The sequence below is a fragment of the Aedes albopictus genome, chromosome 2 (genome assembly GCF_035046485.1).
Source record: "Aedes albopictus strain Foshan chromosome 2, AalbF5, whole genome shotgun sequence".
NCBI lineage: Eukaryota > Metazoa > Arthropoda > Insecta > Diptera > Culicidae > Aedes > Aedes albopictus.
Window position 1 is genome coordinate 333762116 of NC_085137.1, and position 14515 is coordinate 333776630.

General features: G+C 37.3%; 1 protein-coding gene across 1 annotated transcript in view; it reads left to right on the forward strand.

The window, feature by feature from the left end:
- The window catches only part of LOC115254188 (cold shock domain-containing protein CG9705), an 89509-nt gene that overhangs the window by 961 nt on the left and 74033 nt on the right, over positions 1–14515 (forward strand). The window lies entirely within an intron of this gene.

A 14515-nucleotide genomic window follows, 5' to 3' on the forward strand; every position in this document is an offset into this window, starting at 1 on the left:
TCTTGCTCTGTTGTGTTTGTTCATTGCGCGATGGGGTAGAATTTGAAATCTTGCAACAAAAGTGAGAATTTGTCCTAAAAATTTGGTAGTACATATGTATCCCTGTTTTATTGATATCGCTTTTCACGGCTTACTGTCAGAATTGCTTGAAGGTGTTCAGTGTTGTTTTTTTTTTTATTTTTCATTTGTTTATTATTTGACAATACTTAAAAAAACTAACATGCTGCTGTTCCCAAAATGCATTCGATCGTTAGCAACCAGATCCTAACACCTGGACACTAGCTAACATGAGACAAAAATCAGTCCCATTACGACAACAAAATTTCAGCACAATCGATGAATCTATAGTTTAGAGTTAGCATATTCATCAGCCTAGATAGTCGTGTAGTGTCTGTAGAAGTTCCTTTAACTGGCTAAGAATATCACTACGGCGTAAAAGTCCATCAAACAGGCGACCGCTAATTCATGGTGTCAAGCGGCTTAATGTGTACCGTGCCTAGGAATGAATGGTTAGACGAGTCTGATAAAAACCTAGCCGCTAACGATGCCTGTAGAATACCAGGGCACCCTCCACAATATTTTGCCCTTACTGTGTTAATCGGAGCAATGACGCAGTGGACCTTGTTTGTCTCAGGGATAATCGGCGACCTTTCTTAAGTCTCAATTCCGAGGCTTAATAAAAGTGGGAAATGTTTTTTTTATGACAGGAATTTAATTCGATCAGGTAAACCTTCTTCACGCAAAAGGTGATTCTGCTTTGTTGAGTCGAAGGTTTAAAAAAGAAGGATTGGAAGTGGCGCTTATTCCAGAGCCATGGTCCAATAAACGAACGATTCTTGAAGTAAGTTCTGATACAAAATAGTAAACTATTTTATGAGGAGCAACAAGATTCTCCCACTCTCTTCTAGTACGTAAAACGTTAAAATGATATCCTATTACAGAGTTTATCAAAATTTTCTCATAAAATGTTCAATAGAGCGAAACAAACGGGAGATTGGACTCAGTACAGAAAAGCCCTGACTAAGTACAACAACGAAATACGAAAATCGTGGGTGTTGACAAGTGAAAACATAAACAGTGCTCCTATAGTTGCTAGAGTACAAAAAACGCTTAGATCATGCAAATGAATTAGGAAATCTGAAGCGTGACGATGGAGCTTTTACCAAAACTCCTCGTGATAGCAAGCAAGCAAATATACTATATTAACCCTTTATAAGGCCGAAAAAACTAGAAGAGTTGTCAACGCATACTATTATGGAAATGATTATATACATGATTACATGTACGAAACAATTTTTGTTTGAAAGAAACTCAAAAATCTAGGTGGCAATATAGTTGCCACTGCCCGTTTACCCCAAAAACGAGCTTTTGAGGTGGCAATATAGTTGCCACTGCCCGGTTAGGGTACTTTTCTTCTTTTGACTTCAACAAAAAGCCGGAAAAGACATTTTAGAGGGCTTAACCCATACTTTAAACTGTGTAGTTCAGCTCATGCCAACCCATAATTTGACAATTTCTTAAAATATTTACCATATCTATTATTTTACAATAAGTTTGAGCTAATTTTCTTCACGCGGTTAAATTTAGCCATTTTTGAGAATACAAATTACTCCCGAATTGTTGTAAAAGCTTTGTTTAGTGTGGTGGGTGGCAACCATTCTTAGTGACAGTTCTTTTCACTCTGGCATCCGTCACCGCTCGGCCTACTACCAGTCCTCTAATCTACCACATCTCCTTTTGTTGCAAGTCGCAAAGGCTCTTTAATGTGACGGAGTAAGAGCATTACAGCAACTTTCTTCGTGTTTACTCCCGCACTTCTAATAGACGATTACCGGGGAATTCTCCCTTTTCCGGGTCTTTCATATTCTGCATCGTCGCTTAGCTGTCGGCTGGCTTTTCTATTCTTGCAGATTTTTCTCTGTTGCCTTGGGGTTTTGCTCATGAAGAAGTAGTAGATTTGGTGAGGTCCTTTTCCAGCAGCTCTTTCTAGCATTTTTCCATCTTCATCCAGGAATTCATTTTTTTAAATAGGGTATCGCGCTACTTGGGCGGTGGTTTTCTTCGTCTGTTATTTTCGTCTGTTTTCCACTGTAACTCGGTCAATTTTGAACCGATTGACTTGAAATTTTGTACACGGGTAGATACTATACCTATCTCACCGCATTCCAAGAATTGTGTCAATTGGTTCAAGATTGACTGAGATATAGTGGAAAACAGACGAATATAGAAGCCACCGCCCAAGTAGCGCGATTCCCTACTGATTCATTTTCTTGGCTCTGATCCGATCCTCGTCAGCCATTTGTGGTGGGTGGCAACCATTCTTAGTGACAGTTCTTTTCACTCTGGCATCCGTCACCGCTCGGCCTACTACCAGTCCTCTAATCTACCACATTTAGTATTAAAAAAAATACCAGGCGTTGTTAGTAATCCCAAATGTTGCGTAAACCAAAAAAAAAGTCCGAAATAAATTGTTATAAAACAGAAAAAAATACAAACAGTAGGTGGCAATATAGTTGCCACTGCCTTATAAAGGGTTAACAATATAGGGCACTCTTACGATTTTTGGCGACTCCTTTTTAGTGAATGTGTCGCCACCAAGCGGCAGAAGAGGTACTACTACACACTAAATGCACGTGCCATCCAAATGACGTTTATTCCGTCAAGCTGGCATTGCATGGTGGGGATGCCCATTTATTCTGAAATAATCGATTTAACAATAATCGTTTTTTTTTCAACTACTCAAATTAGAAAAAAAAAATAGCTCTTCTTTAACATTTTCTGGCGTGCTAAACCAACTTTATCAGAATCTGAACCTCCTCTTACTATTCTGTTTGCATTTCCACAGGTATTTTTAGAGCTCTTCCTACCGAAATTATAATAAACTAGCTGTCCCCGGCAAACTTTGTCTTGCATACTGTGTTTTTTTTTATCTTGAATTTGCGGAGAAATCAGAATCAAATTGAAAAAGGACGGAAACGACAATTCTCGTCATTTTCTACCAGTGAATCAAAATTCAACCATCGTGCAACAATAATGACAATGTCGCAACCTGTATTTGTTGCGACAAACAAACCCATGCGACATAAGTTAGTCCCAACTTGAAAATAATGGGATTAACATCGTACACCACGAGGTTAGAGATTTTTAAGCCTTGCATTGCGATTTTCGAACAGTAACTTCGAGTCAGTAAACACTGCAACTCTGGTGAAGCTCTACCATCAAACAGTTTCGACTTTGAGTTAGCAATAATTGATTATTCACGAGTTGAAACGTGCGCAACAAATTCAGCTTTCGTTTTGTCTGCAACAAAAAAAAAATCGAGATCATGTCATTATCTGTTACCAGTAGGGATAAAAAGTAATCGTCGCACCTTCTTTGTTGCTTGTTTTGTGCCTCTTTTGTCTGACAATTCTCTTCACTGTTGTCTACCAATTACAAGCTAATTTGATGAGAAAATTCAAGAATTTACGCTTGTTGAACAGGTAGATTTGAGGTTTGGCAATCGCCACTGAATAAACGTAATTAATGGGTGCTGCCTTTATAGCTTAAAGTGACCAACATAGGAAGGAACCCCTACCTAATTGGTCCCACACCTCAACTTAAACACACCAAAACCAAATACTTGAAGTACGATTTGACATGAACCGAAGCACATTGTAAAATGAAAAGAAAACGCGAATGAACAAATCACCGATTTTCTTTCTTTTGCCGTTTTTATAAGTTTTATAAAATCTAGCTTGACCTCAACATAGAATTTCTGTGTTCGATCTCACGAAAAGTTGTACTTCTCTGGTCGATTTTTTATTCATATAAAACTTAACATTTTGAGTGCAGGCCTCGTCGTGAAAGTTATGTAAACCATTCAAGAAACCATTTAACGCGTTATCGAGCTCTACAAGTCTGAAAACCACACATGCGAACCACAATTCGATAAATGTCATCATGGGCATCAAGAATGATGATGTTACCCAAGTAACCACGAAGCCGTATATGAGTGCATCAATTTTGCTATATATTTATATTTAAAATTGTGAATATAATGCTGCATTACTTTAAACACCCCATTGAAGCAATATTAAAGTCGAAAAGGGCCCCACTAAAATCAAATTAATGCCACATATTGCAGCACGTTGACAGCCATTGCTAAAGTAACATAAATGCATGTGCTGTACATTTGCATTTACACATGCTAAATACGTGCAACACGAAAAACCAAAACAAAAATCTATTTTTAGCACCGCTTCATTATCGGCGGTACTAATGCCCCCACACATGAATGTTTTAACCATTACTTTTTTGTCGTTGGGTCGGGAGTCGAACCAGAATTGTTGAAGACCGCTAGATGAGTTCCATACGCGCTGGCTCCTTGGATCGTTTTTGCTGCAGTGATAACAACAGATATTTCATTAACTAAAGGAGACTGTTCTTCTGTCTCAATCATTGCAGTAGAGGGCAAAACGACTTTGTCATATGTAATAGAGTCCCTGTAATCACATTCTGATAATCACTGATAAATACATAATGCATTTTAGAATATATTCAATCAATATAAGAAAATTAAAACACCCTCCGCATACTGCTCACATACTGGTTTCCATCATTATTGGCATGTGATAGCAGCCAACAGAGAAGAGAAAAGGTAATCTCATAAAAAGGTTTTTCTGAAAAAAATCGGTGGTTCAAACGATGATTAAGGGTCTGTGTCAATTGGCGAACTAAAATTAATTTTTACTTAAATTTGACAGTTCAACACTTAAACTTGACAGTTCTCCTAAGGAAATAATTATCGAACTGTCAAGTTTAAGTGAAAATTAATTTTAATTCGTCAATTGACACAGACCCTAAGTTGGTCGGAAGCCGAACCAGACGTGTTGATGACCGCTAGAGTAAAGTTGTTCACTCTTCTTGGTTACATTTGTTTACCATTAGAGTCAAGCTTTGATAATTGCATTATTAGAGCAAACTTTGCTAGTTTGTGCATTGCATTTATTCAGTTTTTGCAGTGTTGAATTATTGAATTATCTTATATCACCTTTTAATGAACCCTAATGTAAAGAAAAATGCAATGCATCATTACATTGATAATGCCAATCTAAATTGCATGACAAGTGTGGAATTACTGCATTTCGCATTGCGAAGGTTGATATTCGGTCTAATTCGTGCACTGATATAATGCTTGTGGTTACTTGGGTAACCCTCTAATACCCAATCCCGCCTTTAGACGAGGTATAGTTTGAGCATTTTTATAATTTTTGATTCGTGGAAAATCAATTTTTTTATATTTTTGGCTGATATTTAGGACTGTTCTGTATATCTCAAAATGGTTTTTGGTGTATTTTAAAGCGTATTTACATTTTTTAAAAATCATTGAAAAATTGATGTTTAAGTCACCTTTTAGAAGTCATTGTTTATTTTGTATTGAATCGCTACAATTAACATATTTTAAATTTTTCCCAAATCATTCTATCCTTGTTTAATAGTTTAAGGGAATCGAATACACTCTAAAATTATTTTCCTTAAAATTACACGGAAAATAAAATTTTCTGTGAAAAAGAATTAAAATAATAATATTTTAACAATAATCATAAAATCTCAAAATGTTTTCATCTTAAAAAATCCGTTCCCCAAATTGGCTTCCAGGAAAAATATAAAAGTGTGGGGATGTTCAAAAATAAAAATTAGAAAAATCAAAAACTGAAATTCACGAAATCAAGAATTAAAAAGAATCATCTTCCAAAACATGTTTAAATCGATTTTAGATGACGAAACATGATATTTAGATCAAAATCTAAAATTTGGGTATTAGAGGGTTAAAAGCCACTGTCAAAGGAAAATAGCAAGCCCCAGGGCAAAATATAAGTTAATTTTGAGGATGGAAAATTAAAATTTTGATGTTAAACGATTTCGGTGTCGTTACAATGAGGGAGCATTCACATTCTTCTATAGATGTACATTGTACATATTCCTAGATGTCATCTAATGAAATATTATTTTGTTTTGTTGTTGTAAATCGATTATTTATTAATCGATTATTTGGGAACAAAAAAACTTCGACATCCCTGACGTTTTTTTTTAAGAAATGTCGCATTGCACGGTAAACTAAAATTGATCAAAATACAATTTTGACTTTTTCTGACAACAGGTGGTGCTGAAATCATTTGCTAACATTCTCCATGTCGTTGTATGTAAAAACGTGAAGTGACCTATATTGTTAATATAGCATAGAGTAAAGTGGGGCAAAAGTTCGAGTGGGGCAAGAGTTTCTTTTGAAGTTTTTGAGCTCAATTCAAATTATTTCTTTCGTGTGTCAAGGTCGTTCGAATCCTTTTTGAAAAAGAGTCTTTCACTCCAAAAATTATGAAAATTGATCAATATTTCGAGAAGTTATAACAAAATGTTGGTTTTTGATCAAAAAATTGTAGCATGCGATGGCCCTTCCAACGCATGGAATGCAATTTTAATGAAATCGAATTCGATATTTTATTTTGGGGCGTAACTAGGTATATTTTGAAGATGCTGTAGCATGTATAACTTTTTGCAAAAAAGATTTGGAAATCGTATTTTACAAATAGTGGGGCAAAAGTTCGAATTGTGGGGCAAAAGTTCGAGTCATGTGCCAACTTTAGGTAGAAACCTAAAATTCTGCAAAATGTACATATTATCTCTAAGAGGGATGGAATTAGTGAGAAAATTCGATTAAAGTTGAAAAAAAAGTTGTTTTATCTGAATTTGGCGGAAAACTACTAATTTTTGGTGTAGTAAATTTAACCCTGATTTGGGTAAAATCCAAATCGAATTTTAAAGTGTATTCCAGTTCTAACATCAAATATTAAGTGGTTTCAGGTATTCCTATCACCAAAGTGTCAAAATAGTGTGCTACGGTTAGCGAAATTCCAGAAACACTAGATTCGAACTTTTGCCCCAGTGGTGGGGCAAGAGTTCGAATAAAACACACACATACAAAAAGTGTTGTAACTCAAAATTGAAAAGACATTTGGCGTAACTTTGTTCAGCAAAATTTTAGCTCATGGATGGTAGAATCACCTCACGGTATTTATTTGTTTTCATCTGCTTCGATTTTTTGAAATAGGTTGAATTATCAACTAAGGTCGAACTTTTGCCCCACCTTACTCTACACCCGATTCTTTTTTAGCACGGGTCAGATTTTTGCTAAAACTCAGTCAATTTTCAACCGATTCTCATGAAATTTTGTACACATGTAGGCATTTTTCCTATCCGTGTACAATATTTCATGAGAATCGATTTAAAATTGACTGAATTATAGCAAAAACAAGGCCCGTGCAAAAAAAGAATCGGGTGTATTTGGTTCAAGGCTAGTTTAAGATTGAATTACGTTCTATCAAAATGGAGACTTGTAAAAGTTATGTTTATACCAAAAAAGGGAAGCGAGACAAGACGCATCAAATTATTGGCAGAAAGTGGGGCCTGAAACCAAACATGATAATGTGGATTTATACTGCCATAATCCGCCCAAAAATGACGTATGCTTCATTTGTATGGTGGCCAAAAACAAAAGAGGCTACCACGCAATCAAAGCTTGCGAAAATTCAACGTCTTGCGTCCATTGCTGTTACAGGAGCGATACGAGGCACTCCATCAAAAGCTTTAGATGCGATTCTCAATCTGCTACCGTTGCACGAGTACGTGCAATTAGAAGCATAAAAGGAATTGCTGAGACTTGAACGAGTTGAAAAGTTTATCCCAGGTGATCTTGTAGGTCACCTGAGCATTTCACAATACTTCCAAAATAGGTCAATAATAAAAATGATTAAAGACTGGATGAAACCTGTAGAGAACCATGATGTTCCTTACAAGTTTCACGAAACAACTCGTGCAGATTGGGAAGTCGGAGGTCCCACTGTTCGTCAAGGATCAATCAAATTCTATACAGATGGCTCAAAAGTTTGAATAAAAACGGAGCAGGAAACTACGGCCCTGAAATTCACTTTCAATTCCCTGGCTTATTGGATGCAGTGGCTTAATTTCCCCCAACAGAGGAGGAAAAAATCTATTACTTTAATAATTTTCAAACATTGTAAAAATTCCCCCATCATCATTTTTTTGCACATCATTTGGGTCCTTTAAGGGTATCTAGATAGGGCCCATATAGCCGAGGCGGTAAACGCACGGGTATTCAGCATGACCATGCTGAGGGTGACGGGTTCGATTCCCGGTCGGTCCAGGATCTTTTCGTAAAAGAAATTTCCTTGACTTCCTTGGGCATAGAGTATCTTCGTGCCTACCACACGATATACACATGCAAAATGGTCATTGGCAGAGGAAGCTCTCAGTTAAAAAGCTGAGAAGCAGGCTTTGTCCCAGTGAGGACGTTACGCCAAGAAGAGGAGAGAGGAAGGGTATCTAGATTATTCCATAATCGAAATCTCCAACCACAAAATAATCGAAATCCAAACAGGTGTCAGGTCTGTATATGCAGTTGTTTACAAAGATTGAACAACAGCTGCCAACGCGGTCTTTCAAAGCCCGATATCAGCGAATTTAGGATGTCAAATGCCATGTCAAATTTGACCATCAAAACAAAGATATTGGAACACAATAAAATCGTGTTGTACTAAGTAAAATGAACTCGTTCCATTAGGCTATAGGAACTGGCAATATTTTATTCGCAAAACAACCCAATTTCAAGCTAACAAATTTTCGCCCTCTTTGGGAATCACTGCTTCAAACTATGCGATCTTTGGTTTATGGACGCTTCCTAATGGAAATTGGGGAAGTGTTCATAAGAACTAAGCTGAGAAGCAGACTTTGACCCAATAGGGACGTTTCGCCAAAAGGAAGTGCTTAATTAAATTTTTAGCGTTTATCCTTTGAATGTTTTGTCTTTTCGTCCTTGTCCATAATTTTTTTTATGGATGCTGTCATTTTTTCCGCGGAGTTTTTATTTCTGTCCCATAGTGGGTAAGACTGGGATATAGCGTATATAGGGTGGATGCTTGAGTTAAGACATTACGTGCATGAAATCACATCTGAACGAACTATCACTGGTGCAATAGATTTCTCTAATAACCTCATGATTGACACTCGATATTTGGATCACTAAGTTACAGCTACAGTGCCCACCCTATCGTGATTATGTGCTCAATGGCACAGAACAAATCGATGGCGTCTGGTTTTAGTGATATGATGTCGGAATTCCAACACACATTCACGCCACCACTGCCACCAACGGATTTCTTGCGTGTTGGTATGCTTCGGTATGGTATGTATGGTGCTACTCTGCGTGGCGTGCTGCTGCCGCTGTATGAACAATGTGTAAAGGGCCGGTGACGATGATGGTTTGTTGTTTGTTCAGGCTAAAAGGGCTTTGAATTATTGACGAACTAAATGTCACTGCCCTTGCCAGTTCCAATGCGATTCCGACGTCACATCCTCTTTCAATTAGATAATTGATAGTCTCGTGACGATACCTCTGGCTTCTAGTGACGCGTTGAACTTGAAGTAAATCATTGGTATGAATGGGAATAAATGTTTGCGAGAACATATCAAATTTGTGTTCTGAAATGTAGAAAAAGGCTGCAAATAACTACATTTTCAATTGGATATAACAACATATGTTTGGTACTAGAACAGGCCTGGTAGAGGTAGAAACAATCTTATACATGGTTTTAATATAACTGATTTGGATTCGTAAATCGTAAGTTGTTTTGATATGATACGATTATTGCGACTGTTCGTAGACGTCGCTCTAATACGATATACGCAAACGCATAGACAGACTTCACAACAGAGTCAACACATCAGTTTGTTATGGGTTGCGATAACAGGTGATGGACCTCGTTTCTTTCTGGGACATTCAATTGATAAGGCGGATCACATTTTCGATGCATCTACATTGCATATTACATACCAACGACATACTAAATATATTAAAACAGTATGAGTCTTCAAATTGACGTTTATGGAATTATTAGGTTGATGGTATGGTTTTGGAAGAGTGGTTTATTAATAGTGTTTGTCTATTCGGAAATAGACATAATATCACTTTTACATTTCATTTTACCTACAAAGTTACGGTTCAAGAAACCAAAAGTTTTCAGAGTAAGCTAATTGCAATTAGTTTTATTTTTCAAATATTTCTACCGTTTTTCTCTCAGAGTTCTTTATAATATTACTACTAAAAATTATATGAGAGTTTTTCCATTTTTTTTTAATTTTACACTTTTGATATCTAGAACTAGGTATTCAGAAAAACCTCAAAATAGGAAGATCGGATAATGTTATTATCATGAATAAGATAACACATGTTCGCTTCCGAAAAAGAACTAATATTATTTTGTGACGTGGTCAATACTATAAAGCAGTGTCGCGAAGCATCAGCGTACAAGTCACAATAAAGCTGATAAACACCAAGCTTGTGTCACCCTGTCTCTGCGGTTTCTGATTCGCTCTCTCTACAGTCGCTAACACCAGAAAATACAGAATCCCATCATAGTCACCCGGTCACCCTTCTTTGCTACAATCATCTTGACTTGGATACGGCTCATGTGAATGTCATGACTCTCTCCGTCGCCTCAAGCAGATGTACGCGCAACAGCATGTAAAACTATGCATGTATATTATCACAAGCACGGTACTACGTCATAAATCCTATTCGTTTTGCATAGCTCAGTTTAAACGCACACATTGAGCGCACCACGCAGTTCGCCCTGGCTACGGCAAACGCTCTTACTTCGCCTGTTTTGCATCGTTGCTCAGAGAGATTGATTCTCTCGCAACCCGCCTGAAGCATACTCAGCAACTGCTATCGCTGCAAAGCTGCGAAGGGTGGAACCCACAACATGTTTGTCATTCCAGGCGTGACATGCTAGCTGGTTCGTATCACCTTGGGAAGGGTGACTCCAGAAAGCGGTTCAAGTGATTGTCTCGTGATGGTCGCGATTATTCGCAAGACTGCTATAAAGTTAAAAATTGGTAAAGAAAATGGATTAAATTTTGAGAACAAATCACTCATCATACATTGCTGGCCTTTTAAAAAATGAGATAAATGTATCTATTATTAAAAGTTTTTAATTGGCATTCTTTTTGTAACGATTATATTGTAGATAGTACTTTAATCAACTTCTGTAAAATTGCCATTGAAATTTAATTTAGCGAAGACATTAAAAAAATATGAATATGCACATATCTTAGGGTAGATGCATCAGTTTTGGCCAATCGGGTGTTTTGGCCATAGTGCGTTATTCAGTTTGTTGCGATCTAAATCAGCATACATTTATTTTTTTTTTTCTACTAGATGCTAGTATAATATGATGAGTAAGAGTGTGAAAATTTTAGAGATTGATTAAAAATGTAAGAAATAATTATTTCTCTTAAAAATCAACTCTTATATATCTATGTTGGCCAGGTTGCTTAAAATTTGGCCACTCCCATAAGAAATACCATGTCCAAAATAGAAATCAAAGTTGAAAATTTGGCCAAAACTGACGCAGTGCTTCTATTTTCGCCACTTTTAATGCAAAAACCAAGTATCAGCTTGGTTTCTGCATGTATCCTACAAAATATAGATTGAAACCTTTTATTTGACACATTGGTAGTTTTCATGTAACTATTGTTTATTTTTATAAAACACCTAAAATATTCACAAATACTCTCAACACTGGACGACAATGACTGGACAATGACGACTTTCATTTTTCAAACAAGTAAATCAAATTTAAAGAAGTTGTTCTAGAAAGTATCTTTACAAGTATTATCCCAATAGTTGTTTTGGATTATGGCGGATAAGAACCATCTATCGTGCGGATAAAAATGGTTAATGACTGTACAAAATGTTTGATGGCACTTTTTGTTTTTCAGTTAGTGCTAAAAGTACAGCACCCTCAGTCACTCACTCATGTATCCTGAGCACCCTTGAGGCACACATGTCCCAAATGGAGGATAACATGCCTCTGGAGCCGGCCTTCTGATACCCTTGAGGGTACATAAGGCTAACGTAAAAAATCTCCATCCGGGGCGGATGCTCGCTTTTTCCCAGGTGAAATTCCTATCGACTTTCTTGACTTTGTTGAGGCTTCGTAATCTCGGTCTGCCTTTGCTGCTACGTTCTGCCGGATTCCAATCCCAACGCTTACTTACAGATTTCGTCTCCGCTCTTTCATAGTGTGTGGTCCACCTTCATTTATGTTCTTGAATTTCTGTTGATATCGGTTTCTGATGACGATTCGCCGAAGGATCATAGCAGGCTGTGCGCGCGAGCGGCTGCGTTTTCAAATCTGTCATGCGTTTTCTTTGATCCGCGTTGTTGTGAATATGGCCGGCTGAATTAAGAAACGGCTGGGCGGCTGGTCTTCCGCAAATTATACTTCACATACTTAACGTAGCGCTGAGTAGGGAATCGCGCCACTTGGGCGGTGGCTTCTACAGGGGGTGGCCAAAATGTTTGGGATAGGCAACTTTTTTTCTCCCACAAAAAAATTCAACATGCTGTAACTTTTCATAGAGTGCATCAAAAAATCTCAAATTTTGACTGTTTATCAACCTGTTATATGTTCATGATTGGTACAAAATTGGGCTCGATTGAATAATTTTTCGCGAAGTTAGAACCGTTCGGGTAAAACACTATTTTTTAGACAACTCATTTTTATGAACAATATATTGATACTTAATACAACGTTATAAAATGTAATATTTTCTAACGACGAATTAAGTTATACCGGGTTGAAATTTTTACCCATATAGAAGAAAATAAGTCAAATTTACAATACCATACAAAAATTGCTAAATGTGTTCTTTCTTCAATCTAAATAGGCTCTAATATATCTGATTAGAGATAACTTGAGCACAGAAGCGAAAAATCTTTGGACATCAACACTAAAATTTATTGACATTGATGTAAAAAAAATACCTTTTTTCGAGAAAAATCCAAAAAGTGACAACCCATGATAACTTTTTTCAACGTTCAAAAACTATCTATGTTTTAATAGTTTGTGAAGCATCTGTATATTGTTAGTGTACGTTCAAAATTTCATTCAATTCGGTTCACTGGTTTCCGGGATATGACAGCTCAAAAATGAGTTGTCTAAAAAATAGTGTTTCATCCGAACGGTTATAACTTTGCGAAAGTTTAATCTATGGAGCACAATTTTGTACCAGTGATGCACATATAACATGTTGATAAACAGTCAAAATTTGAGATTTTTTGATGCACTCTACGAAAAGTTATAGCATGTTGAATTTTTTTGTGAGAGAAAAAAAGTTGCCTATCCCAAACATTTTGGCCATCCCCTGTATATTCGTCTGTTTTCCACTATAACTCAGTCAAATTTGAACCAATTAACTCAACTTTTGGAATGTGGTGAGATAGGTATAGTATCTACCCGTGTACAACATTTCAAGTCAATTGGTTCAAAATTGACTGAGTGATAGTGGAAAACAGACGAATATAGAAGCCACCGCCCAAGCGGCGAGACCCTAGGTAAATTCGTGATTGTTGAGAGAGTTTGTCTTATTCCCATCGGGATGACAGAATTCGTCTTCATTTTCGGGCGATTTCTGTGTAATTTCTGGGGATATTGCTGTTGGACTCTGTCTGGGAGACGCAAATGGATATCAACAATTCCATCCTGGAAGTCGTATAGTTTGGCGAGCTTGTTCCTGTATATCGTTTCAGTGCGTGAACGTTGACCAAACGTATCCTTTGGACTTAACCTTTCCACTAACAACATCCAAATTCCTGTGAAATCTAGGCCCGAAAGGACATAAAGGTTTCTACATATCATCTTAGGTGTTCAACTAATCTTCCTTCCCCATCCCTCAGCTGTCCCAAGGACGTGCCCAGGACAGCTTTCGACCGTTGGAGAATTGCGTCAAATTTGTTTTAGAGTCAGTGATTAGCCCCAAATCTCTGTTCTATTGTAACGGAATATGTATACGAATTTGTGCGACGTGCTTAATGTTTATGTTAATATCGGTTTCTGATGGCGGCATCGTCGATGGAGCTCAATATTCGAGATCAAATTGTGAAGCCACGAGGCACGAATTATAAATCGCAGACATCGTTCGTGGTTCAAATGATCGAAAACTTTTTCGTTGTCAATGAATACCAAACAAAGGGACTCTTGTTAATCTGGGAGGGGTCGCGTCGTGTACTGAGTACTTCTTCTTCTTCTTTATGGTTCGACGTCCCCACTGGGACTTGGCCTGCCTCGCTTCAACTTAGTGTTCTTTGAGCACTTCCACAGTTATAAATTGAAGGGCTTTCTATGCCTGCCATTGCATGAATTAGTATATGGTGAGGTAAGTACAATGATACACTTTGCCCAGGGAGTCGAGAAAATTTTCCCGACCAGAACGGGAATCGAACCCGCCGTCTTCGGATTGGCGATCCATAGCCTTAACCACTAGGCTATCTGGAGACTGTGTATTATTACAAAAATCGGTAACTAATTAATGAGGCTTGCATAGCTCTGCGTGGTCGATACTGTTGTATGTTTCCTTGAAATCTATGAACGGGTGATGCGTGAAGATCTGATAT